At 45.5% G+C, this 27,792-nt stretch overlaps 1 long non-coding RNA gene across 1 annotated transcript; it reads left to right on the forward strand.

Moving 5' to 3' along the window:
* The first annotated feature begins 20,112 nt into the window (after positions 1–20,112).
* LOC123347222 lies at positions 20,113–26,342 on the forward strand. The gene is made up of 3 exons (XR_006573086.1): positions 20,113–20,225; positions 25,043–25,152; positions 25,311–26,342. It is a non-coding gene; the product is annotated as an uncharacterized LOC123347222 (long non-coding RNA).
* Positions 26,343–27,792: the final 1,450 nt, after the last annotated feature.

Below are 27,792 nucleotides of genomic sequence, written 5' to 3' on the forward strand. Positions count from 1 at the left end.
AGCGCTGATTGTGTCGGATTCCGAAATTATGAAGTTGTAAACACAAAGAGAAAAGCCGGTGCCACACATCTAAGGGGAAACAGTCGTAAAATCCCCAAAAATATTTTAAACGATGACAACAGGCGAAAGGGAGAGGAAGGCAAAAGCAACTGTCAGGCCTGATTCTCCGTCTGCACATGCCAGTGTAAATCAGGAGCCAGGTCATAGAAAGCAATGTGGTTATACCTAGTGTAAAAACAGGGTGAATGAGGAGCAAATCAAGCTCATTTTCTTTCCAAAATAACTGCTACTGCTTCCTTTCCAAGTTCTGTCATGGGATGGCTTTTGCATTCAATGATTGGCCTTTTTTTCATTTGGACAACTGGTTTTTTAACTATTTTTTTCTCAATGGCTGCTATTAAAGCCTCTTTCTCTTGCAAATGCCTTCTGAAAAAGTATCGTCAATGCTGCTGCATGGCTGGACTAGCAGAGAGCACTGGGTTGGTGGTGACTTTTGCCCTAATGCACTTTGTCTCCACTGAAGAAGGGGAGGAGGGTTCTGCAGAAATGGAGTACCACATACAAGTCCTGAGGCAGCATCCTCAGCACCTGTGACTGGTAACATTTTGCACACTTGTTACATGTCTAATAGTAAGGGGTTTTCTTAAACAATGTTCTGATTTTTAGGGGTGAAATCCTGGCCCAATTGAAATCAGTGGCAAAACTCCCATTGACTTCAGTGGGGCCAGCATTTCACTCTATTTGACTTCTAGGCCAAATGCTTGTCTCAGTGCACAGCACAAGTGTGCTCAGGAAACCTCAGGGGATGGAGTAGGGGGAAAGAATCCTCATCCCCAGGCTTTGGAGTGGTAGCAGAAATGGTCTGGGGTAGCTACTACAACCTGAGACCTGCAGCAACCTTTGTGGCTGTTATTTTGTCCCTCTTATCCACAGCTGGGGGGTGGTTGGTGGATCCACATAGCCGTTATGTTCACTGCATACAAACAGAGAAGTTAAATAAAAACATGAAGTACTTTTGCTGGAAGGTAGAAATGTAACACTACATTATGTGTTAGAATTCAGAATGCTAAAATACAAGAACTCAAAAACAGGGAGAGACAAAGCAGGCTGCTCCCTAAAACAAAAAGCCACCTTATTCTAGGCTGACTGGTTGCAAACTGCCACAGTTTCATATAGAGCCCCCACCCCACAACTCTTGAAATGATAGCTTGCAATTCCAACAGAGTCCTCAATACACCACAGTAGTCAGGGACGGATGCATTGGCACTACCACACTTCTTCCCCAGCCACCCTGCTCACTGCTTTGGAACACACAAGGATGATGGTGCTCCGGGCATGGGCTCCCTACATTCTGCCTTCCTCCTGTTCAGAAGACCTACCCCAGTTCTGCCAAAGCCAGAGAACCTCAGTGGCAAGGGAGACCTTTTAATCCTCTGTTCTTTCCCTTTGCAGGTTCCAGCTGCAACAAGAGGAATTTCTGTGACTTCCTGTTTCCTCAGCAGCAATTATTAATTAGCTTTCAGTCCCATTTACTTTATATTTTGTGTTGGCTTTGGTCCTGCTGTATAAATACAATCACGTTCATGAGGAGACTATGATCTAACATTCCACTCTGAATCCTGGAAGGTATCTTCGTAAGCAACTGTAAGGCCTCCAGGGCTGCCCAAGGTGAAGTGGGGCAATTTGCCCCAGGCTCTGGGCCCCACGCCCCCATGAGAATATACTATTCTATAGTATTGCAACTTTTTTTTATGGAAGGGGCCCCTGAAATTGCTTTGCCTCAGGCCCCCTGAATCCTCTGGGCGGCGCTGAAGGCCTCCAGGCTTAGATTGTAAATTCATTCTTCCCCATCATACAGATAACAGCCTAAATGCCTTCCTTTCCCTTGTCTCTTCCTTCAGCTTCACCGTGGACATACCATGTGGTGCGTTGCTTGACACTAAGTCCCAGCTGTCAGTACTGGAGCTGTGTGAAATAATCGCACCTGGACATAGGCTTAGGAGAAACTCAGTGGTTTTTAGGCTTCACTGAAAACTTGAAATTCTGACTCAGCTGATTGGAAGGCTCTGAACGAAACCTGGGCTTGGTTTTGGACGAGCATGGCCATGTTATGGGCTTGCATGGAAAACATGAAATTGGCTGATTGTAATAGTTTTGATCTCAAGTGAGGCAAAATGTGGTGGTTTTGATGAAGTTTCCCATTGAGGTTTTGAGTTTGATGTAACCTGAAATGGAAAGAGAAACTTGTGGGCTGTGAATCCAGGTGGATCTAAACCAAAAGAAGTATTCACCCAGACCCCAGTGAAGTGAATCTGTGGAGCTTAGTCCAGCTGTTGTCACTATGTATTGTATTTAATATACATATAGTTATTAAATTATAGTTATTAAAGTTAGAGGGGACTATTACAGTAACCTAATCTGACCTCCTGTGTAGCACAGGCCAAAGGATGTCACCTAGTAATTCCTACTTCAAGCCCAAAACTTCCAGGTTGAGCAAGAGTTTTAGAAGACATCCCATCTCAGTTTAAAGATCTCAGATATGAAGAATCCCCCATATCCTTAGCTAAGCTGTTTCAATGGTTAATTACCCTTGCTGTTAAAAAGGCATGCCTTATTTCTAGTCTGAATGTCTGTCTCCTACACAGTCATTACGAATGCTGAGCATTGGATAACCAACACTTCTCTGAATGTATTTGCAGTTTGATAATATTTATCTGGTTACTTCACACACACAGCTAAATATAGAGAGAGTCAGATCCCCAGCTGGCATAAATCAGAGCTGCTCCATTGAAGTGAGTGGAACTGTGCCAATTTATATCAACTCTGGATCTGGCCTACCACTTAAAAAAAACCCAACTACATTAGCTAAAAGTTACAGTTTCTTATGACTAACACACCCAGTCATTTAAAATGGGGGAATGAAAGGTTAAACTGCTTCAGATATTCATATTTATTCTGCTCTGATTAAAATTTTTAGATGACTTTTCAACATGGAGCCAAGGTTTCTCTCATGTAGACCTAAATACGACAGCATGAGACGCCAGCAATGTTTTAGGGTGGGAATTTCAAAAGCATCTTAAGGGATTTAGACACCAACTCTAATCAGCTTTTGAAAAATCCCACCTTTAAACATTGTTGACATATTACAGATACTATTACTGGCTCCCATCTGCCAGGTCTAACACCTAAAATTTGTTAACAATTGCAGGAATCAAACACAGTGGTGATTTGATGGGAGGTCTTTTCAACGACTATGTAAGTAGGTTCAGAGAATCAGCCAGGGTGCTGGACTTGCTTTGAACAGATTTCTCATGCCCTCAGCATGAGCACAGAGTCTCTGGGCTGGGCACTGGTGTTCTGTAGGAAGCACTCAGTCTGCTGTTACCATTGTATTTAGATTCCTGAAATGGTTTAACTGTTCCTGAGCCACTGACTGCACTTCCCAGCTGTACGTGTCTGCCAGCACCTGGCTGGGAGAAAAGCAGGGCTCTCAGAAGTCTTAGCTGAGCAGACATGTTCTAGAAGACCACTAGGGTCACATTCAGAATGACCTGGTGGGAAGGCCAGGGAATGTGGGAGGTCTTAATGAGGTTCCTCATTGTTTGCTTTATATAGTAGGACATTTTCTTTTATTTTTTAACATTTTCCCCTATAAATGTCTCCCCCTAGTGCCTTGCTCTAGAAGTTTTCACTGCATGTAACCTGGAGTCATTGACTCTTTACATCCCTGGGGATGTTGTGTATTGAAATTATTCTGAGGCAGGGTGATACCTGATGTGAGTATGTCTACAGCATGCAGTTAACCTGGGTTCTTGCCTCGATTTTAGCCTTAATTTCCCCCCTCCCCCCATATCTGCACAGAAAAACCTCTGACCCGGGTTTGAAGGTGTTTTAGGCCTGGGCTAGTTGTCCCCATGGTTAGAATCCAGGCTCTACTTATACTTAGGCTGGGACCCACCCACTTTGCAGTGAGGACACAGATGAATCGCACAAGTGCTGATAGTCCTCCAATGCCTTCCCACAATTCCCCCGAAGGAGAGACAAGTTCTCCCCCAAGCTGGCACAATTGAGTGGGAAAGAATCCTGGAGCATCTCAACACAAAGACCCACAGGATATGCCCCTAGACACGATTGTGTGCAGAAACGGTAAAGACATAGTAATGCTGATAGGGCTTTCCAGTGGTGAGGCTCACACCCCAGGCCAGGCAATCCCAGGCTTTCAGACCCGGTTGCCAATCACCTGGGTTAACTGCGAAGTGTAGACATAGCATGTGTGTATAATCAGAGGTGAAAGTAAGCTGGTACGCCCCAGAACAGCATACTGGCAAGAGCCAGTGTGCCATACTGGGGCAGATCGGCTTCCCCTGGCAGCAATTTAAAGGGCCTGGGGCTCCCAGCTGGAGCCCCAGGCCCTTTAAACAGCTGCCAGAGCCCTGGGGAAGCGGTGGAGGGGCTTGGGCGGCGATTTAAAGGGCCCAGGGCGCCTGCCGCAGCTACCGGGCCCTCTAAATCATTCCCGGAGCCTTCCGGAGTCCCGGGGTAGCGGCGGTGGGGCTCCAGCGGCTATTTAAAGGGTCCGGGGCTGTGGCAGCCACTACCACCCCGATCCTTAAAATAGCCACTGGAGCCCCGCCACCGCCTCCCCAGGGCTCCGGCAGCAGGGCTCCGGGGACGATTTAAAGGGCCCGGGGCTCTGGTAGCCGCTGCCAACCCGGACCCTTTAAATCATCCCCAGAGCCCTGCTGCCAGAGCCCTGGGGAGGGGGCGGCGGGGCTCCGGTGGCTATTTTAAGGACCAGGGTGGTAGTGGCTGCCACAGCCCTGGACCCTTTAAATAGCCGCTGGAGCCCCACCGCCGCTACCCCGGGGCTCCGGCGGGCTCCGGGAATGATTTAGAGTGCCCGGGTCGCAGCGGCTACCAGAGCCCCAGACCCTTTAAATCACCGCCCGAGCCCCCGGCTGCTGCTGCTACCCTGGGGCACCGGCAGCGTGGCTCAGCTGGTGATTTAAAGGGCTCAGGACTCCCACTGCCGCTACCCTCTGGGGCCCTTTAAATTGCCACCCGAGCCCTGCTGCTGGAGCCCTGGGGTAGCGGCAACAGGGCTCTGGCAGTGATTTAAAGGGCCAGGGGCTCCCAGCTGCTGCTACTGTAGCGGAGCCCCGGGCCCTTTAAAGCTCCACCAGAGGCCGGGGCCCCCTCCAATGGTGATTTAAAGGGCCCGGGGCTCCGCTGCGGTAGCAGCAGCTGGGAGCCCCGGGCCCTTTAAATCACCCCCGGGGCTCCCAGCCTCTGCAGCTGGTAGCTCCGGGGGTGATTTAAAGGGCCCGTGGCTCCCAGCTTCTGCTACCACAGTCCCAGCCCCGGGCCCTTTAAATCCTGATTTAAAGTGCCTGGGGATTTAAAGGCCCCGCCTCTTCTGATAGAAGCCACACCTCTTCCGGTTGAGCCCCCCCCCCTGCAAGGAATCCAGAGTAGCAGTAAGTCCTTTAAATTACTTTCACCCCTGTGTGTAACTCATACACCTCCAGGGTGTGGTGCTCTGTCCCATCCAGTGGCACCGAGACCACTTAGAGAGAGTGATTAATGAGCCTGCTCTACAGCCTTAGCTAAGAGCCAGTTGGCTTGTGGCTCATGCTGTAGCGGCTTATGCACTAAGCTCCAGAGGCCCCAGGTTCAATGACGACCGGGGTCTGTCAGCATTACATGTGCACATCCTCATGAGAGCTCTAGGCACTGTTCTGACACTATGCCTGCATCATCAAAGGTATGTAGGTGTCTAACTCCTATTGAAACAAATACCTTTGGATCTGGACCCTTGTTCCAGATGCTGCTAAACAGATGACACCACAGCCAAGATCAATACTATGTTAGCTTAGAAACACTCACCATCATGATGATTAGGGGTTACTTTGCAAACAATGCTATCGTCATGAAAACTCACTAGGAAATACACAGTGCATATGTTTGTGCCTTGCCTTTATTATACTTCCCTGGATCATTACAGAGAGCCTCTCTTTCAGTTCTTAGTCATGTCTGGCGAAACTACAGCACGTTTGAGATCAAGGAGGAGGTGCTGGTCACGCAATCCCTTGGCTACATGAGTGGTTCTTACTGATGCAAGCAGTCCCTTTGATTTCAGTGGGACTAGTCACGTGAGGAAAGGTTTGCATAATTGGTGCCATAGTTTGTCGGAATACACACACCAGCTTGATCCTCTCTCCTTGCTCCCTGGCAGATGGCAAAGTACAATGCCGCAGACGGTGACAATGCCATAAATACAGTGGTTTGTTTTTTTTCAGACAGCATAACTTTCCATTCTATGGCCTGGCTATTGATTTTAAGGAAGGGATTTTTGAAAAATATTGAAATCCCAATTCAGCATCTTAGACACCTCTGTAGATTAACAGAATTAATTTATCTCCCAGGGCACTAATTGAAAAATGTGCTGAGGTTAAGGACAAGGTCAGCTCTTCACAGCGTAATATCTCCTATATAATTCACTTGCCAACCAGTAAGGCAATCTGTGCACTGTAAGAATGAAGGATGAAATCTTTCTGCTCCCAGAAGTTGAGGGAACATAACCTTGTATTACAGATAACTGTAAGTGAAAGTTGTAGGAAGGTTCCTGGCATGTGTTTTATTAGCTGAAAGGTTTAGAGCTATTTTATTCTACTTTAGATCTGGAGTCTAAATTAGGTCTTGGATGTGTCCATCTTTAAAATTTATGAAGGCCTCCATTTCTCTGAACTGGCAGACAGTGCTTGGTCCCTCTGACTCTCAACATAAACAGCGCTTAGCAATGAGGCTGCAGCATGATCTGCCTGGCAGTTCATGACCCAACAATTGCAGGAGCAGAAAGGGAAATAAACAGAAAAATATATAACAAAGGCCTTTAAAAATCGCTACAAACCAATCCCTGTATAGCAGCAGCACTTACTGGGCAGGAACGTCATTCCATTTCATCCATCATTCATAGCTTGTTGGTCTGTGGCCATAAAGACAACCCACTCTCAGTATGCTAACCAGACGGGAAGTGGGGAGAGCGAGTGGGATGGAAACAGGCTGAGGGGAGGGCTGGAAAAGCAGAGCTGGGGAAGGGACAGGGGTATTTGTTGTGGTGGGTGAACAGTTCAATCATGTTTAAGTGATGGCATGCTGGGGAGTGCTTTATATGCCATTATCCTGCATTCAGAATGCTCTTGTGCATTCTTATTAGTGCAGTGAATGCAAAAGAAAAGAAGAAAAGATGCTGATATGTTGTTATATGCTGTACACAGTGCAAAACCTGCAGCCGTCATTTCCAAAGGCCCATGCGATGGGTGAGCTGTGCAAAATGTGTATGCACCTGTTGCACTCACCCGTGTTCAGGTAAAGAGATTTTTATACATCTGACCCGGACAGATATGCTGCAGATGTTTGCCCATGGAAATAGGGTTAGCTGCATGGGTGGCTGCACATGCAATTGCTTTGCTTGTGCATGCAGGCACCTCTGTGTGTGAACTAGTGAGGGATTTGGCACCTGCAGGGGATACATGGTCTGTTTGCTCACCCACTGCCTGGACTTTGGAAACTGTGTCCCTATATGAGGGGGGTAAATTTTCAACAGACCCATTGCATGACACTTGGAGGCATTTCTATGCTGTAGATTGGTGACTATACAAAGCCCTGTTCCCACATGGAGACACTAGGCTAAAATTTAGCCTTGACAAGGGCTCATGCCTGCCCTCACAGCTTCTAGTGCTGACTGGGCTGTGCATGCAGCATCCCCACCTAGCAATTGACCAGGTTCCCTTCAGCCCAGGACCACTGAAATGAAGCCAGACTTTCCTTATAATGACTGCTCCCAGCTGCTTCCGGCTGGGCTGGGGCCGAGCATTGGGAAGAGAGCAGGAAGCCTGTCTCTCCTGTGCTCTCAATGCCCCCTCCTCCCACCGCCGGACAGTGTGGGTTCGATTGCGGAGGAGATGAAAGGCAGGCCAGGGCAAAGGAAAGGAGTAGATTTCCGTAAGGAGTCTGGTGAGACTGGGCCTGGGAGAGAAACTGTCAGTGACTGGGCAAGGAGACTGGGACGGGGATGAGAAGCCGGGGGAGTGGAGACTGGGACTGGCTAGTTGAGGTGAATGGATTTGGATGATGTAATGTATCTTATCCTAAATTACTTTCAATCTTACCTCCATACTGACAGTTTTATCTGGAAATACTATTACCAGGTTATACTTTAAACCCATTTTCAATCCCACGGATGTATGTAAAACCATAAAACAACTTGTTTGTATGCATAGTTTTGATAACAACTAAGCAATTAATGTGAGGAGGGGTAGGTGCTGAGGTGATAATATGTATTATACTTCCTTTGTCCTGCACCTCAGCTTAACTCTGTGCTGAAGTACAGGCCAGAGTTCTGGCTTTTCAGGAGTTTCCAGAAAACAGAGCTAAACCATAAGTTATTGCAGGTAAAATCCTACATTTTGGTGTTAATAAAAGTTCCCAGCTAGCTTCAAAGGTGAAAACTATTTAGCTTTTTAGTAAGTAAATATTATATACGCCCCAAAACCTTATAAATAGGACGTAGAATATTTATGAATAATTTCTCAAACAAAATCTACTAGGTTTTTCTTATGTAGACGTTCCCACTTTGTCGCTGTTTACGTACATTTAGATGGAGGTTCCAATGTAACATTTACATTTCTGCACTTTAGCACACACATATATCAACACGTTCTCCTCGGACCTCCTGCCAGAGGAGATTTTTCAGTCTCTGTAGCGTGACCATAACATGTGTGGGTCATCTGGATTCTTCAGAGCTTGAAAAGAATGGCAGCATCTCGGTTCCTTTTCAAACACCACAGAGCCTTCTCAGCAAACAAATGTCAGAGGATCCCTGCAGCTAGCAGCCTTCCAGCCCTTGGATTAATAGTTGACTGTCTCCTCAGATGCTGCTAAGAAAGGAAATCTGCAGGCTGTGTCCAAAGTGGCATGGAGATTGAGATCAGCATATAAAACATCCATTCCCTGGATCTCTATAAGGCTTTCATGCTACAGGGCACTGTCTTCCCCCCAACAAGCCCAGCTAAGTCAGGTAACAATTTAAAGCCCCTGCCTCCCTCAGCTCTGCCCTAGTCTCTTTAACTGAGATAGAATCCCTGTGTAGAGCGGTTAGCGGATAGTTCAATATAAGTCCCACAGGCTGTGTAGCCTCGAGGAGTGACAAATACTCCCTCCCTCCCAGCTCTCCGTCTAGGTCCAGTATGGCAGTGGGCCAACTATTATCCTGCTGGAGGCCTTCCCCAGTATGTGAAGTTGGACAACACCACCTGTACCCAGACAGGGGGGCTGGAACAATTCATATGGGGGGGTGCTGAGAACCATTAAACCAAACTGAAAACCCTGGATATAATGGAAACCACTACAAGCCAGGGGTGCAGCAGCACCCCCAGCACTCCTAGTTCCAGCACCTATGAATCCAGATCAGCACAGGGATTGGGACCCAGCCCTCACAGCAGACATATCACTCAGGTCTACACTGACCTGCTGCTGAGTCCACAGAGCTGCCTGTAACCCCGATATTGATCATTTGCTCACTCTCCCACCCTAGAGCTCTGAATGGCTCAGAGGGTAAAAGTGAGGGGCCTGCAAGACTGCCTGCCCTCCATGGAAACGGCTTACCCAGCCTACGAATCAGCTACTGAGCATGACTAGCATAGGCACCAACTCCGTGGGGACTCAGGCCCCACAGAGAAAAAATAGGGGGTGCTCAGCACCCACAGGGCTGTTTGGAGCTGCTGCTCCGACAGCCCTGAGGATGTTACCAACCAGCTGTTCAGCGGCTGGCCCGGCACCCCCATCAGCTCTTCAGTGGCTGTGCGGCTGATCAGCTGTTAAGGAGGGCTGCCCCACCCATCAGCTGCAGAGCGGGACTGCCCCCTCTCCCCCTCACTGCCCTTAAGGCAGGAAGGGGCAGAAAGGAGCAAGCAGTGGGCTGGAGGCACTCAGAGGAGCGGGTCTTGGGGGAGGGGGCAGAACAGGGGTGGGAAGAGATGGAGTGGGGGCGAGGACCTGGGGTGCGGATTGGGGGTGGGGCCTTTGGGGGTGGGGTGGAACCAGTGTGGGGCACCCACCAGCAAAAACAAAAGCTAGCACCTGTGATATCTAGTAACTGCCACAGCCTATTACCGGATGGTTTGGGGTCCTTCTCGTGAAGTTGCCCTGTCCTGCTTGCTGTGTGTACAGAGACACAGAGGATTCAGACTAAAATCCCTGTCTCCTCCCGCTGCTTCTATCTTTTTCTGTTGATTTACAGATCAAATGCTGCATCATAAAGCACATGGGTTACATTCTCCCCTACTTACATGACTGATGTCCTGGCAACAGATCTGTGATTTGCAACAATATTTTGCCTACACCTTTCTGCACAGTAAAATAGGAAAGAAAGGGATGCACAATGAGACAGCATCACTTGGGGATCTCTGGTCTCTACAATAGTAGCAAAGTCAAGAACATAGTCCCCAAATTTGACTGGTTGACTTCGAGGTTGACCTGTTCCTTGAGGTCCAATAGGTAGCTCTGCTGTCACCACCACAGCTGTTATGGTGATTGGCAAATTCACCTCGGCTCCAGTGGAGAGCTCATCTCATGATGATCTCTGAGAACTCTGGTTTGGGTCAAATTCCTCTGCTAAAGGACTGAGTTCAGATTGCAGAGCTGAATCAAATGATTCATCCATTTCCTGTCTGCACACCTGCACAGCTACCTTCTGTCGGCTTCTGCCACTTACTGGAATTGCTTCTGGCAGTGCTACCTCCATTAGCTCTGGGGCATAAATGAATGCACAGGTGCAGAACATATCTCTGTGAAAAGTTCATATGGGGCCATCTCCTGTTTCTGCCAGTACCTTGTAGACACACGTGAAGCACCTTTAGTTGCTCTAGTATCATATGTACTTGTGTCTCCCATCTATCTGCAAGCTTTTGCTTTCCTCTGGAGCTAAGATGACATATCAGAGCCCTGTCTCCTGGTTCTATAGTACCAGCAAGCAGTGTTCCACATGCCAAATTTCATGTCCCTGCTCCAAAGCCTGGGGATGCCAATGCTTCTCAGAAAAGGGTGCTAGGATTTTTATACAAGCTATATAATACAAATGGCCGGGCTAAACAGAGCAGTAACTGGAGGAAATTCTCTGGCCTGTGATATACAGGAGGTCAGACTAGCTGATCTAATGGTCCCTTCTGGCTTTAAAATCTATGACTCTATGAATCCATAAGTCTAAAGCAGATCAATCTTATCTGCAAAGAACACAAAAAACCTGTCACAGAAACCAGCGGAGGGAATTCCTAATGAGAAGAAGCCTGTATAGATTAATCTAGCAGTCCATCACCTGATAGATAGCTCCTCACAGCTTCTATGATTGACGACCATGAACATCTCTTGACCTCAGCCATAGCCTTTCTGTATGCCCATATAAGATCCTTGTGCAAAAAAACACACTGGGACTGCGAGGGAGCATGATTCCGTCCACACTGGACATGTTCCAGGTCCGGGCTGAGCAGGTCTTGCCCTAGAATAGCAGCTCTGGGCTGTTGTGGGCCAGGCTGGGCCAAAGCACTGGAATTCAGAGCAAGGAGCCTGTCTCTCCTGTGATCTCAATGAGCCCCCTGCTGGAGCTCTGGCAGCATGGAGGAGGAAGCTGCCCGATTCATATGTGGAGGAGATAAAAGGGTGGGAGAGGGGTGAAGTAGATATTGGCACAAGGAGCTTGGTGGGAGGAGATTGGGCCTGGAAGTGGGCTGGGGGGCAGGTGGGAGAAAGAAACTGGGACTTGGGCTGGGAGGAAATGGACTGAGAGCCAAGGAGGGAAAGAGGTGGAGTCTGGGAGCCAGTTGTGGAAAGACTGAGACTAGATGAGGAAGTGGGGAATACTGGGACTGACTGGTGCTGGGGACCAGTCGTGTGGGGAAAGGAGACCAGTCCGAGGAGGAGTGCTGGTGCAGCGGGAGAACCGTGACTGGAAGGCCAAGGAGACTGGGACAGGAGCCAGGCAGGGATTGATTAAAGAGTCCAGGAAGGGATACTGGAACTGGGAGCCAGTAGTATAGAGAACATGGGTGGAGGGTGGTTGTGATGAGGACAACTGGAAGCCAATGGGGGAGAGGGACTGATCAGAGGAGGAAGCTGGATGGGGGGGACTGGGACTGGCTGAGAAGGGGACTAGGACTTGGATGAGAAGCCTGAGGAGTGGAGACTGGGCCAGGCTAGGTGAGGAGCATGGGCTGAGGACCTGCAGGGTGAGAATGGTGGATGCACAGGGTACTGTAGCCCAGGAGGGTCCAGTCTGAGAGTCAGGGGATTGTGAAATTCCACCCCAGGAGAGGTGAAAGCACAAGGCCTGACTGCAGAGGGGGAGCACTCAGAGAGACCAGAAATGGTACAGAGGTGCTGCTCGCCCTGTAGCCCACGCTAGCATTTCCTACCTTTTGAGTCCTCGACTTCACAAGCCGAATAACGTTCTTTTAATGTAATGTAATTGTAAGAGTGTAGTTATGGTATCATAAGAACATAAGAATGGCCATACTGGATCAGACCAAAGTTCCATCAAGCTCAGTATCCTGTCCTCTGACAGTGGCCAATAATAGGTGCCCCAAAGGAAATGAACAGACAGGTTATCATCAAGTGATCCATGCTCTGTCACCCAATCCCAGCTTCTGGCAAACGGAGGCTAGAGACACCATTCCTGCCCATCCTGGCTAATAGCCATTGATGGACCTATCTTCCATGAATCTATCTAGCTCCCTTTTGAACCCCGTTATAGTATTGGCTTTCACAACACCCTCTGGCAAGGCGTTCCAGAGGTTGACAGTGCGTTGTGTGAAAAATACTTTATTGTGTTTGTTTTAAACCTGTTACCTATTTATTTAATTTGGTGGCCCCTTGTTCTTGTATTACGAGAAGGAGTAAATAACACTTCCTTAATTACTTTCTCTGTACCACTCATGATATTATAGACCTCTATCATATCCCCCCTTAGTCACCTCTTTTCCAAGCTGAAAAGTCCCCGTCTTATTAATCTCTCCTCATACAGGAGCCGTTCTATACCCCTAATTTTTTTTTGCCCTTTTCTGAACCTTTTCCAATTCCAATATATTTATTTTGAGATGGGGCAACCACATCTGCATGTAGTATTCAAGATGTGGGCGTACCATGGATTTATATAGAGGCAATATGATATTTTCTGTCTTATTATCTATCCCTTTCTTGATGATTCCCAACATTCTGTTACTTTTTTGACTGCCACTGCACATTGAGTGGATGATTTCAGAGAACTATCCACAATGACTCCAAGATCTCTTTCTTGAGTGGTAACAGCTAATTTAGACCCCATCATTTTATATGTAGAGTTAGGATTATGTTTTCCAATGTGCATTACTTTGTATTTATCAATATTAAATTTCATCTGCCATTTGGTTGCCCAGTCACCCGGTTTTGTGAGATCCTTTTGTAGCTCTTCACAGTCTGCCTGGGACTTAACTATTCTGAGTAGTTTTGTATCATCTGCAAATTTTGCCACCTCTCTGTTTACCCCTTTTTACAGATTGTTTATGAATATGTTAAATAGGACTGGGCCCAGTACAGATCCCTGGGGGACACCACTATTTACCTCTCTCTCTTCTGAAAACTGACCATTTATTCCTACCCTTTGTTTCCTATCTTTTAACCAATTACCAATTCATGAGAGAACCTTCCCTCTTATCTCATGACTGCTTGTTTTGCTTAAGAGTCTTTGGTCAGGAACCTTGTCAAAGGCTTTCTGAAAATCTAAATACACTATATCCACTGGATCTCCTTTGTCCACATGCTTGTTGACCCCCTCAAAGAATTCTAGTAGATTGGTGAGGCATGATTTCCCTTTACAAAAACCATGGTGACTATTTCCCAACAAATTATGTTCATCTATGTGTCTGTGTAGCGGGGCAATTGCCCCACTCCTGAAAAAGGCTGGGCTGATTGGGGAAGCAGCCAGAGCTGGGGCCACACCCCAATCAGGCCACAGCTGGCCCCATACAAGGCTGTGAGCCAGAGGCTGAGTCAGAGTCTCTCTCTTGCTGGAGATAGAAGGATTGGGCTGCCTGGGAGCTGAGCAGTGCTGGGGGAAGGCAAAGGAGTGGGGGATCTCCAGCCTGGCAACTCCCCAGGCTGAGGCCTTAGTGAAGGCTCAAAACAGGTACTGGGGTTGAAGAGGGGCAGCCCAGGGTTAGGCAAAGGCAGCAGGTCCAACCCCCCCTTGCTGATGATGAGTAGCCATGACAGACTGCAGTTTGCCCCTTGGAGCAGGGGCTTGGTGATGACTGGCAGTAGCCACTGAGGCAAGGTGGGGATAGAAGGTTGGGGGTTCCCCTAGGAGGGGAAACCCAGAGACTGTGGGGGTACTGCAGAGGGCAGAATCCCTAGGGAAGGGCCACAGGGGTCTGGGAGGGACACAGGGGGCAGCGGCAAGTGGGACATCGGCCAGCAGAGGGCACTCTGGAGCTGGAGAGCTAATTCCCAGGATGACCAGCAAGAGGTGCCATGCCGGTGAGTCGTTGCACCGCTACAGTCTCACAATTTTATTCTTTACGATAGTTTCAACCAATTTGTCTGGTACTGAAGTGAGGCTTACTGGCCTGTAGTTGCCAGGGTCACCAATGGAGCCCTTTTTAAAAATTGGCATCACATTAGCTATCCTCCTGTCATTTGGTACAGAAGCTGATTTAAATGTTAGGTTACAGATGACAGTTAGTAGTCCTGCAATTTTACATTTGAGTTCCTTCAGAACTTTTGGGTGAATACCATCAGGTTGTGGAGACTTATTACTGTTTAGTTTATCAATTTGTTCCAAAACCTCCTCTAATGGCACCTCATTCTGGGATAGTTCCTCAGATCTGTCATTGAAAAAGAATGGCTCAGGTTTGGGAATCTCCCTCACATCCTCAACAGTGAAGACCGATGCAAAGAATTCATTTAGTTCCTCCGCAATGGCCTTATCATCTCTGAGTGCTCCTTTAGCATCTTGATCGTCCAGTGGCCCCACTGGTTTTTTAGCAGGCTTCCTGCTTCTGATGTATTTAAAAAAAATTGAAATTACTTTTGGAGTCTTTGGCTAGCTGGTCTTCAAATTCTTTTTTGGTCTTTCTAATTATATTTTTACACTTCATTTGCCAGAGTTTATGCTCTTTTCTATTTTCCTCATTAGGATTTATCTTCCATTTTTTAAAGGATGCCTTTTTGCCTCTCACTGCTTCTTTTATTTTGTTTAACCACGGTGGCTCTTTTTTGGTTCTCTTAGTATGTTTTTTTTTTTAATTGGGGGATACATTTCAGTTGAACCTCTATTATGGTGTCCTTTAAAAGTTTCCATGCAGCTTTCAGGGATTTCACTTTTGGCGCTGTACCTTTTAATTTCTCAAAAAGAACAGGAGTACTTGTGGCACCTTAAAGACTAACAAATTTATTTTAGCATGAGCTTTCGTGAGCTGCAGCTCACTTCTTCCGAAGAAGTGAGCTGCAGCTCACGAAAGCTCATGCTAAAATAAATTTGTTAGTCTTTAAGGTGCCACAAGTACTCCTGTTCTTTTTGTGGATACAGACTAACACGGCTGCTACTCTGAAACCTTTTAATTTCTGTTTCACTAACCTCCTCATTTTTGTGTAGTTCCCCTTTCTGAAATTAAATGCTACAGTGTTGGGCCACTGTGGAGTTTTCCCCACCTCAGGGATGTTAAATTTAATTACATTACGGTCACTATTATCAAGCGTTCCAGCTATATTCACCTCTTGGACCTGATCCTGTGCTCCACTTAGGACTAAATCAAGAATTGCCTCTCCTCTTGTGGGTTCCAGGACCAGCTGCTCCAAGAAGCAGTCATTTAAAGTGTCAAGAAACGTTATCTCCACATCCCTTCCTGAGGTGATATGTACCCAGTCAATATGGGGATAGTTGAAATCCTCCATTATTATTATTATTAAGTTTTTTATTTTAATAGCCTCTCTAATCTCCCTGAGCATTTCAGAGTCACTAACACCATCCTGGTCAGGTGGTCAGTAATATAGCCCTACTGCTATAGTCTTATTATTAGAGCATGGAATTACTATCCATAGACATTGTATAGTACAATTTAGTTCATTTAAGATTTTTACTTCATTTGATTCTACGCTTTTTTTCACATATAGTGCCATTCCCCCACCAGCACGACCTGTTCTGTCCTTCTCATATATTTTGTACCCTGATATTACTGTGTCCCATTGATTATCCTCATTCCACCAGGTTTCTGTGATGCCTATTATATCAAAATCCTCATTTAATATGACGCACTCTAGTTCACCCATCTTATTATTTAGACTTCTAGCATTGGTATATAAGCATTTTAAAAACTTGTCATTTTTTGCCTGTCCCCTATTGCATGGCATAATTGAATGGGACTTTTTTCATTTGACTGTTTCTCATCAGATCCTCCCTGTATTTTATCACTTTCCATCCTCTCCTCCTTATTAGGACATAGGGAATCTTCATTTATAGATCCTCCCCTAAGGGATGTCTGAACCACATGCTCCTCTGCACCTGTCGGCTTTCCCCCAGCCCTTGGGTTAAAAACTGTTCTACAACCTTTTTAACTTTAAGTGCCAGCAATCTGGTTCCGTTTTGGTTTAGGTGGAGCCCATCCTTCCTGTATAGGCTCCCCCTCTCCCAAAAGCTTCCCCAGTTCCTAATAAATCTAACCCTTCCTCCCTGCACCGTCGTCTCATCCACGCTTTGAGATCCTGCAGTTCTGCCTGTCTAACTGTCTCTGCGGGTGGAACTGGAAGCATTTCAGAGAATGCTACCATTGAGGTCCTGGATTTTAATCTCTTACCTAGCAGCCTAAATTTGGCCTCCAGGACCTCTCTCCTATCTTTCCCCAAGTCATTGGTACCTATATGTTCCACGACCACTGGCTCCTCCCCAGCACTACATATAAGCCTATCTAGATGTCTTGAGAGATCCTCAACCTTCGAACCAGGCAGGCAAGTCACCATCATCGCAAACCCAGCTCTCTCTGTTTCTAATGATTTAATTGCCCATTAGGAATTGTCTCTTCCTAATAACTGGAGTTCCTTCCCCCAGAGAAGTATCCTCAGTGTGAGAGGATACCACAACATCATCTGGGAGGAGGGTCCCAAATATGGGATCATTTCCCTCTGCTCCAGTTGGATGTTATCCTTCCCTGAGGCTTTCATCCTCCTCAACAGCACAGAGACTGTCACACCAGGGGTAGGACCATTCCACTGTGTCCTGGAAAGTCTCATCTATGTATCTCTGTCTCCCTTAGCTCCTCCAGCTCAGCCACCCTGGTCTCCAAAGTCCGTACACGGTCTCTGAGGCGCTCCTTGCACTGAATGCACACATATGCCACCAGCCCATAGGGCAGGTAATCATACATGCTGCATTGGGTGCAATACACTGGGTAGCTCCCACTCTGTTGCTGGACTTCTGCCTGCATTCGCTTTTTACTCCCGAAACTTGTTCCCTTGTTGGTGCTTTGTTTTTATCAAGCGGTGTTTTGACCTTTAAGTGCAAAGAAAGTTAGGTGTATCTAGCCCCTGCTCACACTCCCCCTGTAAACTCCCTCACCAAACTCCCCTGTTAGCCGCATCCTGTCATGGATGGACAGCGGCTGTGAGACCATCAGTTTTACCCAGTTGGAAATTCCATCCTTCTGTATGTAGCTGGGTACAGCAGGGCATGACTGGGGATTCAAATCATGGACAAGCTCTTTCCGTACCATAGACATGTTAACAAACTGCATCTTGTGTAGGAGCCCCTGAGCTGGGCAGCACACTTTACTGATTGATCCTGAACAATCATTGATGGTCTGCCCTTAGGTTAAAACCCTACAGCACCTGGGGCTGGATGCTGAGCAGATGCATGAGAGATGAGGGGGAATCCTTCTCCAGGCTGTAGAGCAGCTCCATGAAGGCAACTGCATCCCAGTGGCTGGAGTAGCCTCTACAGTCTGCCCCCATGAAGAGAGGACTCCCTGGTCCTCTGCTCTTGCCCCACTCCTGACCATCACAGGCATTGTGCACCTTCTGCCTGGCCCTGCAAACCCTGAAGTGCCCTCTTTCCATGAAATTTATTGATTATTTTCATCAAAAAACAAAAACCCCAAACCAATTTCCCCAGTTTTTAGCAGTTTTCACATGAAATTTTTCTGTTGCTAAAAATCACCAAAAAAATGGTTTTTAAATTTTCAATGAAAAGTTGAGATTTTCAGAAGGGATTTTTTTTTCTGAGCAGTTCTACGCAGAGGGAGGATCTGCTCTCCTTTGGCCAGTGCTATGTGTCCCTTAGTTTCTCTTCCTTTCCCATCCCTCTCTTTCTTTTGCTCTTTTCCTCAGTCTCTATTCTTCCCTCTGCATTTCCTTCCCTGCAGCAGCTCTGAATTCCTATTCTTCAAAGGCTTCACACTCCAACCCTTTCCTTTTCCATCTGCTAAAATGATCCACCATGGGATAGTGAATGTTGACATTAAAGTGTGACTATTGGGCATTAGAGCTGACACTCCAATGAGATTAATAAGGGCATGGGACTCACCTCTGAGTTGTGTCAGGCTGTCTGCAGACTCGGGCAGATGTCATCGCAGTGATGTACCCTCAACTCTTGTTTGAAAAGTTATCATTGGAGCCATAAGGGCAAGGGCCAAAATGTGGCCTGGCATGCAGTGGAGACTTGACATTTAAAATGCAAGACTTTGCCACATGCTATGCTGATGCCTGTTTCAGGCACCCCATTCCCTTGCCCTTGTAGGTGGCAGTGGCTTGGCAACAGCTGACATGACACTCAATCTAAGTAGAACTAAGGGAATGCATGTGTTATCTGCTGTTGTACTAAGCAATCTGGGTGCCTCTAGCCTTCTAAAAGTTGGCATCACCTTCTGATAATGGAAGGTTCAGCCAATCCATATACAATAAGAACCAACCCCAGCAGCTAGCCATAATGGGAAGTGACCTTCTTGGGAGGTTTGATAATATTGGGCTAACTTTGTAGAGTTCTTTTTCATTTTTGCTGCCACCTTTGCTCCTTCTAGTTCCAGATGGTCCTGGAAACATAAACAATATGATTCCACAATAACAAGAGCCTTGTGCTATTTCCAGCTCTACCAGAAGCAGGAAGTATCAGAAATCTCATGGGAGACTGTGTCCATATTAGATTTTCAGCCTGATTTCACAGAGCTAAGCGGTTTGGATAGATCTTATCACGCGGTGAGCAGCAGATGAACATCTGGGTGTCTATCCGAATCGAATTCCCAGACCCTTTGAAGTTTGCCCACTGCTGCTCTAAGCATGTGAACTTTCCTAGTTCTCCACAACCAGCCAGGCTGTCATGCTTGATTTGCAATAAATTAGAGCAAGGCGGAAAGCGAAGCTGGGGGCAGTGATTCGGAAATATTCAGAACCAGCCTGAACGGCTGCTTTGTTTACCAGCCAAATCAACCGATTTACAGTTGTGCATCAAACTGGAAAAATAGGAGAAGTCACCTCCACTGCTGAGCCCTTCCCTGAGGTCTGCTCCAGCATCCCTGGCAGCCATGTCTCCGATCAAACATTGGCAGGAAGAACTGGTTTAGGGTCTCCAGAATGTGCACTATCTTGGTAGCTGGATAGGATAGGAGGCATTGAAGGGCTTGTTGTTTGGAAAGCAGAGGCATTTGTGTGTGAGTGCAAATCAGGTGGTTTTCAGACACATGTTGCCAAACAGGAGCCTAATGAACCTATCGGACACATTCCCAGGTGGCGCCTGCAGGCATGGTATCTCCAGGCCAAGAATGCATGGAGCTCAGGCATCTCTTTTAGAAAACCAGGCCCGTAATACTTAAAGAGTGAAAGGACTGTGGTTGTCTCAGAGGATTGGTAATAGGCCAAAAAACAAAACAAAAAACCAACCTTTTGTTGCTGTAGCCGGGGTCTTACACTGCAGTGGCAGCCACTGTAGCACTTGTAGTGTAGAAATACCAACTCAGTCCCAGGCCAGAGCCCTGTGTCTCTGAGTGCTCAGCTCTTACCCCAGCCACCTGACACCTTTCCCCTTTTGTTTCTCCAGCTTGGGACCTTTGCTCTGCTTCCCTGCAGAGCAGTGTGTGTGTGGGGAGAAATTCCTTCCTCTTGGCCGGGGGCTGCTAGGTGTGAATTTCCCAGCCGTTGGGGGTTTCCAGTCACAGGTATAGACTTTACTCAATTTCTTAATGCCTCTAGCCTCCAGCCAGGCTGCTACATGAATCAAACACTTCATCCCCTCCCTTGACACTCAGTGCCTAGCAAGGGAAACTGAGGTGTGCACAGGAATCCTCAAAATATTACCCAAATTCCCCCATTTGTCTCACAACTCTCATGATTTTCTCACGAGTCTCGTGATATTTAATGTCTTTCTTCAGTGCCCAGCTCCTGAAGTCAAAACCTCAGAGTTCACTAAAAAAGTAAGTATTAGCCCTCATGATTGTGGAGAAAACCTTAAAAATATGACCTGAGTGCACCCAAAAAGCTCTGAAGGCAAATAAAAAGTACCCCCATAATTATTTTTTTTAAAATCTCACAATTATTAATCCAACCTCCTGATGCTGGGGCCCTGGCGGATGATTTTCCAGTGCATGGCGCTGGCACAATACTCTCACTGGAGAAAAGAGAGGGAAGGATTGAATAGGTGAGAAAGGAGAGGAGATGGGCAGGGATCGGAAACCAGCCTGGCCATTTCTGATGCAAATACCATCAAAGCCCCCACGTATGGAATAGAGTCAGGCTGTGCTTCGCAATGTGTCAGGAAAGTTTCAGACAGACTTTTGCCAATGGCAGATCTTATAATTAGAGGTTAGCAAGGTTCTGTGCTCACATTATTTCCCCTCAACTCTGACTGGAATTATCCTCACAGGCAGCTTTATTAACACTTTACTTCAAAAGAAAAAGATGTGCCTGATATTTTAACATCAATAAGACATTAACTGGTATCAACTGAAGGGTCAATCCTGGCCAGCAGTGGAACCCAGTTATTAATAATTTTCATCAGATTTGGCTGTCTCTGTTTTGGTCTAAAATTAAGTATAAGATTAAATTTTACAGCGTCTCTACTGCTAGAAACAGAAGAGAAGTTGAAATGATTGCAAGTCCGTCTTCATCTCCTCCTTACACTCACAGAGAGAAAGAACTGGATTTAATAAAATGCATACAGCTGTGTTTAAACGTACAGCTCTGCTCTGAAAAGGAACTGGGTAAAATGGAACCTTTTTAGTCTGAAAGTGCCAGTTTCCAGAAGAGCTGGGCATGTTGGGTAGATGTTGGATGTTTGAGCTCTTGTGAAAATATGGCCGTCAGCATCACAATGGGAGCTGCTGGGTGCTGAGCACTTTGGAAAAATTCAACCCCAGTTTTGGGTGCTGAGTACATGGACATGTGGTTCTCACCACTTTTGAAAATCTGATTCCATGTGCATTACAAATGTCCTAGTACAATGCAATCATACAAGCCATCATAGTAGGACAAGCGAAAATCACAATTGAATTGACGTATTTAAATGATATGGGAATTCTTTCAGAGTTCTGCTGTCAGATTCATGACAGTATTAACAACTCTTGTCAACAAAGATACCACTGTGTAGCTCAGCATTGTAGTCGTCATCTCCCGAGTGCTGATATCTTTCTGGCTAAATTGTAACTGTATATTTGCAATAAATAGAAAATAATTCAGGTCAGTATTTGTCTTTTCCAGCTTCACTCACTGGCAAAACTTTTTTCCCTACTAGATTGTTCAATCTGATAAAATATTGTCCGTTACTCTAATCCAGCACAGGTATGAAAGTGAAATCATGAATCTAAAAGATACAGTAGATTTCACAAATCTGATAAATGTTTAATAACAAATTCATGATCCTGGTCACAAATTCAGGTAAGTCTGAGAAGAAATTTAATGGTTCCTGAAAATTGACAGTATTGTTAGTTTCAGTAAAACTATCAATTTGTTTATAGATTTTATAAAACTGTTAATTTCACCCTTCTGGTATGTAATATATACTCAGAGGCCAACCAATTATGTTAGCAAAAGATTTGGGGGGCTCCGGAAGCAGATAAAAGGAGGGACGCAAAGGAGACGGTTTGCTTTCAACATATCCCTCACATTGTGAAAGCAATATGCAAGATTTTAGCTTTTTGACTGCATTGTGGGAAGATTACCTATGGGACTCCCCATCACAGGAAATTATTGTGATATAGATTGTAACCCTAGAAAATTTTACATGAGGCTTAGACATTTTTCTGAGTAAGAATAGCATCTGTCATTAGGGTAGGGTTATTTAGTTATTCCTTCTACTTCAGGTCAAAACAGGATCAACAGCAGAGCTCAGGATGAAATATTCCTTCACTTTACCATATTGTGCTTTATGGAGGTTTTACACCTTCCTACAACACATCTGACCGTGGCCATTGTTGGAGATAATATATTGGACTAGCCAGATGTGGAGTATAGGAATAGGATAATATTTCTTTAAATAGTTTGAGCTTCCTACTGGTGCTGATGATGATCTGTGTTGTGGAAGCCACCAGAAATCAGCCTTACGTTTTGCGTATAGTTAGTAAATAGGGTTAGATGGGACCCAGCTATGCCTGTGGGGCTTCTTCATGTCAGTATCACTGTGCGCAAAGCGCAAAAGCATACAATAATTGGTGACGCACACGGGATCCTAACCCAGGCATACAGTGGAATGGAGAGTGATTGCAGAGGCCTAGTGCAAATGAAACTAAAAAGAAACTGCAGGCACTGGGACTGGGGTTACACTGATGCTTTAGAAAAGAAAGAAAGGTTTAGAAATGTGTTTGAAAAGGGATACAAATTATTGATGCTGGCACAGAGCAAGAATTAGCTGAAATTTTGGACAAGGCAGGATGGCATCAGAACCTTAAAACCTATGAAAGCAACATTGTTCTTGAAGAGGGAGCAATTCCTACATTTTGCAAAGCTTGTCCAGTGCCTTTTGCGATAAGGGAAAGGCAGAGGTGGAATTTCAGCCCTTACTGGACTCCGGATTATAGCCGAGATTGACTCGAGTGAATAAGGCACCCCTAGCGCACTAGTAATGAAAAGGAATGGATACAAGTATCTGAGGTGCTTTCAAGGTCATTAACCTAGCATAGCATGCAGCTTAGTGCACCTTTGCTGGTAATATTAGCTTGTGACACTTCCCCATAAGGAGTAGCAAAACCATGATTATACCTGTGATGGAAGATTAGATTGAAAGGCCTACGACCTTTGCTTCTAGATCTCTTACCTTGGCAGAACAGAGCTATGCTCACATTGATAGAGGAGCTCCGAGTTTAGTTTGAGGAGTTAAAAAGTTTCACCACTATCTGTATGGGAAAGAATTAACTCCGGACAATATTCTTGGGCTCTTGCTGTTATGACAGAGTACAAAAGTATCAACCAGCATGTGAACGCAAGTTGCTTGTCAAGCTTACTTTTGGAAGAGGCAGGCAAGGATACTGCTGTGGAGCCAGAAAACAGTGATATGTTCTACATGGCACAAATTGAACCCTTGCCAGTGGCAAATGCCAAACTAAAAATGATCCAGCACTGGCTAGCGAGCATGATGTTATGGTGAAAGGACAGACTCGTGCACACAAACAGCTGTTTCCAGTGTCCTTGCTCAAAAAGAACAGTCAAGTGTATATCCAGGTTCTCTAATGTGTGGCACGAGAATGGTTATTGCTATGCAGCTCACACATTGTTTGAGAATTACATGAGGCTGTTTAGGAATTCTGAAAATGGACGTCCTGGCCAGGATTTGCGTGTGGTAGCCGGGGTGGATGCACAAATGGAGAAATGCAAAATACTGTCCAGAGTGTCAGCAAACACAACATAGGCCTAAACATGTTCCTTTGCACCATTTGGAGAGTCCAACTATCCCCGTGGCTGTGAATCCACATAGAATATGTGTGCCATTTATGGGACATATGTTTTTATTGCAGTAAATGCCCATTTTCAATGGTGCAAAATATTAATTCAAATACTTCCGTGCAGTCAGTGGAAGTGTTAAGACACTTGTTTTTGAGGACAGGAGTTCATGAACGGATTGCAAAGTGGAAAGGGAACTCAATTCACATCCAAAGCGTTTCGATTATCTCTCAAAACAAACTGTATCAAACATGTCACATCAGTTCCTTGACATCCTGCTACAAGTGGATTAGCAGAAAGATTTGCCCAGATGTTCCAGCAAGCAATTCGTGCTATGGCTCTGGAGAAAGTAGATTTTCTGCTGGCCTTAGGATGACCAGATATCCCAATTTTATAGGGACAGTCCCGATATTAAGGCTTTGACTTATATAGGCACCTATTAACCCCTATCCCCTGTCCTGATTTTTTTTACACTTGCTACCTGGTCACCATAGCTGGCCTGTGGGAATGCAGCTCATGCTACTACAAGTCAGACACCAGCAATGTTGTTTATAGGATGTAATTTTAAGTCTTACCTGGACTTTTTAAAGCCTGTTCTAGAGAGGGGTGTTTTTAAAAAACTGATCAAATGACCACAGATCGTCACCCCCAACTGTGCAGTGTTCACATGGGAGAAAAAGTCTTAGTAAGAGATGACTGAAATAATTTGTGGAAACCTTGGAGTGGTCCTCTGGCTTATGGGGTGGACATGACACTGGACATGTCATGGAGAAGACACATATACTAGCTCTTGAGCATAAGTTCAGCAGGATGGTCTACACCAGAGCTGCCTATTGAAAATACCGAGCCTGCAGTGCCGCCACAAAGAGTGACTTGTGATAGTGCCAGTGAGCCTCATGGGCCTGCATCTACCACAAGTAATATCAGACCAGGAAGGTGTTGCTGTAAAGTACAGGTAACTTGTAAAGTACAGGTAACTTGTGATGCCTACACAATGTTATTTAGAGAGATGTCATAAACCACCTCTCAGACTTAACTTGTAGCGTGTTGTATATTCAATGACAGTAGTTTTGATAGTAATGCATTTTTTAAATTTTGTTTTAAGATCCTTTACATTAAAGGAGGAGGAATCGTATCCCTTTACATAGTTTGTGATCTCTCTAGTGGTGCTCAATGGTTTATATTTTGCAAGCTGCCAGAACAGGCTGTATAGAGGTAAGCTTTACATGTTTGTGTATAGTTAGTAAACATGGTTATTTAGCAGCCAGATGTGCCTCTGTTATTTCTTCATATTATTATTACCATGTAAAGACCAAAGACACAACACTAAACCATTGATCTGTTCCAATGTTTGTTTTCTTTTTTTCTTTCAGTGCCCAGGATCACTGTAATGGATTTAAATCCAGGAGAAGGGCTGGATGGAGTTAAAAGCTGCTGTCCCCATACATAGATTACCACTGAAAGTCTTAAACGATTGTATTCCTTCATCAACCCCTCAACCATTGCGGAAGAATCCAACATATATAATGTCACTGTACATTGAGCTTTTAATAATTTAACACAGCTCTTAGGTAATAACAAAGTGATATTAAGAGTTGTGTTCTCCTGTTGGGAGATTTCAGTTTGTGCTTGTAAAGCTCCTTCTACACTTTTTGTCCTCAGGCAATTGTGTGTACAGCTCCTAGGAGACACATCTCACTGACTGTCAGCACATCTACAACTGAGCTGGGAGATGTGATTCCCAGAATGCACAGCTGCACCCACTCGAGCTGTGTCCAAGCTAGTGCCTAAAATGAGCAGTGTCTTCACTGCACCATGGGCTAGCCACACCAAGTACAATCCCACCTGCCCCTTGGGTATGTACACGGGCAGCTAGCTGCAGACATTCTGCTGCAGACATTCTGCTGTTTTTAGGTGCTAGCTTGAGCACAGCTAGCCCCAGTCTGTCTACGTGAGCTGGGAATCGCACCTCACAGCTCAAATGGGTTCAGAAGAGGCAGTTAGATGTGTACCTGCTCAAATTTGTGCCAGCAAGTTACAAGGATGCGCAAAAAAAAAAAAAGTGGTAACTTTTTTCAGGGGCAAATTGACTCCACAAAAGAGAACTGAATATTTACCCTTCAATATAAACTTTTGTGGCCAGTGAAAATGAAGATTTTAATGAAAAAGGACTTAGGAATGTTGTAGTTACCAGACAACCCTTAAAATATCTCCAGTAATAGAATACACAAATCAGGCAGAGGAGTAGATTTCACAACTGTGGTGCCTTTCAAAAGCTGAACAATGAGAACAAACATGATATTTTGCCTGCTGGACCAGGGTAGCTGTTATATTATTGTTGCTCTGCAAGCGTCCCCCTGGAAAGGGCCTCTCTTTGCTCCAGCTTTCCAGTAACAATACTCTAGTCATGCCATATTTACAGCCCTGCCAGGTGCAGAGAGGAAATGTGCAGATGGCAGGGAGAGGAAAAAGCAGCACAAGAACTGCCATCATAAGGTACCTTCTAATCATGCAGGCCTGGTCTTCTAAATGGCTTATATGTCACTAGGGTAATGACTTACACTGTTTATGTATAAAGGGACCATAATTTGTACAGCACCTTGCAACCTGTAAGGCTTGAGGGTGTCTATCCATAAATGAAGGGTTCTGATGGAACCACTCAATCAAATTCTATCCAGGCCTCCTGGCAAATGGATTGGATCTACTTCCACTCTTTGTGGAAAAGCAATAGTCATTACATCTCTTGATGACTGAGCTGCAGATCTTGAAGTAATCAGTATCAGCTTCTTTGAGAGCAGACGTGCGCCCCTCCCTTAGCATCTCACCGACCACCTAAGAGGAAAGTGTGTGTTATAGGCAGGGCTGGTAGCGCCCCCTATGGTTAAGGTTGCCTGACATTTCCCATTATACAATTCTGTTTTCAGTTGCTTATAGCTTTACTAAACTTAATTTCCATGCTGGATTTCTGCCTCAAGAGCAGCAATTACAGTGAAAGTCCTGCTCAGCCCCTGCATCCCAGGACTGGAGCATGCTGAGTGTAGATGGAATCTTCAGTGAATTTAGCTGCCAAACTCTAACAAATCTCTACTGAGCATGCAGGCCTGGTCTTCTAAATTGAGATTTTTCAAAGGTTTATAGCTTGGCAAATATGGGAGGATTTGCAGGGGAACAGCAAAAGCCACATCCCTGATACCAGGGTGAGCTACCTCCAAATTTCAAGTCCCTGCTCCAAAACAGTTGTAAGATTTTCTTTAACATGAGGAAAACAATGTATTTTCCCTAGTTTCATTCTCAGAAACAGCTGGATGTTGTTGAAAGTTCTCCAGAAAAATTCAGCCTGTGGCAGACCTCCAGCATGGAAAATCCTCCCCTCATCCCCAATTAAAGTTTGGCAAGTTATAAGCAACTGAAATCAGGGCCTTATATTAGGAAGGGTAAATGGTTCTACCAGCCCCCTCTCCCACTCCCACCTCACAAAGAGTATTGCAAGAGAATGTCTACTGCTCAGGTACTTCAGAGATGGGCCGAGAAATAACTTGGGCAGATAGGGACATGCACTATGCAAAGAATCAATAGTATTTACTGTAGTTGGGTAATTGCTGGTTTTCTCCAAAGAGAAATTCCTGCTCCACATTTGCAATGTGACATGCGGGAGGTGAGGATAGCCACATAAGTCCAATCAAAGCTACTGGGTTGCATATAGCGAAAATCCCTACACCCTGCTTTGAAAAGTTAAATAATTCATCACAATCTTTAATAGGAGAAAAAAAGAGAGAGAGGGGGAAAAAGTATTTAAAGGAACTCTGTGATCAATATGACATGAAAATAAATTTTGAAACTTTCTTTTATCTGGTA

The sequence above is a fragment of the Mauremys mutica genome, chromosome 13 (genome assembly GCF_020497125.1).
Source record: "Mauremys mutica isolate MM-2020 ecotype Southern chromosome 13, ASM2049712v1, whole genome shotgun sequence".
Lineage (NCBI taxonomy): Eukaryota > Metazoa > Chordata > Testudines > Geoemydidae > Mauremys > Mauremys mutica.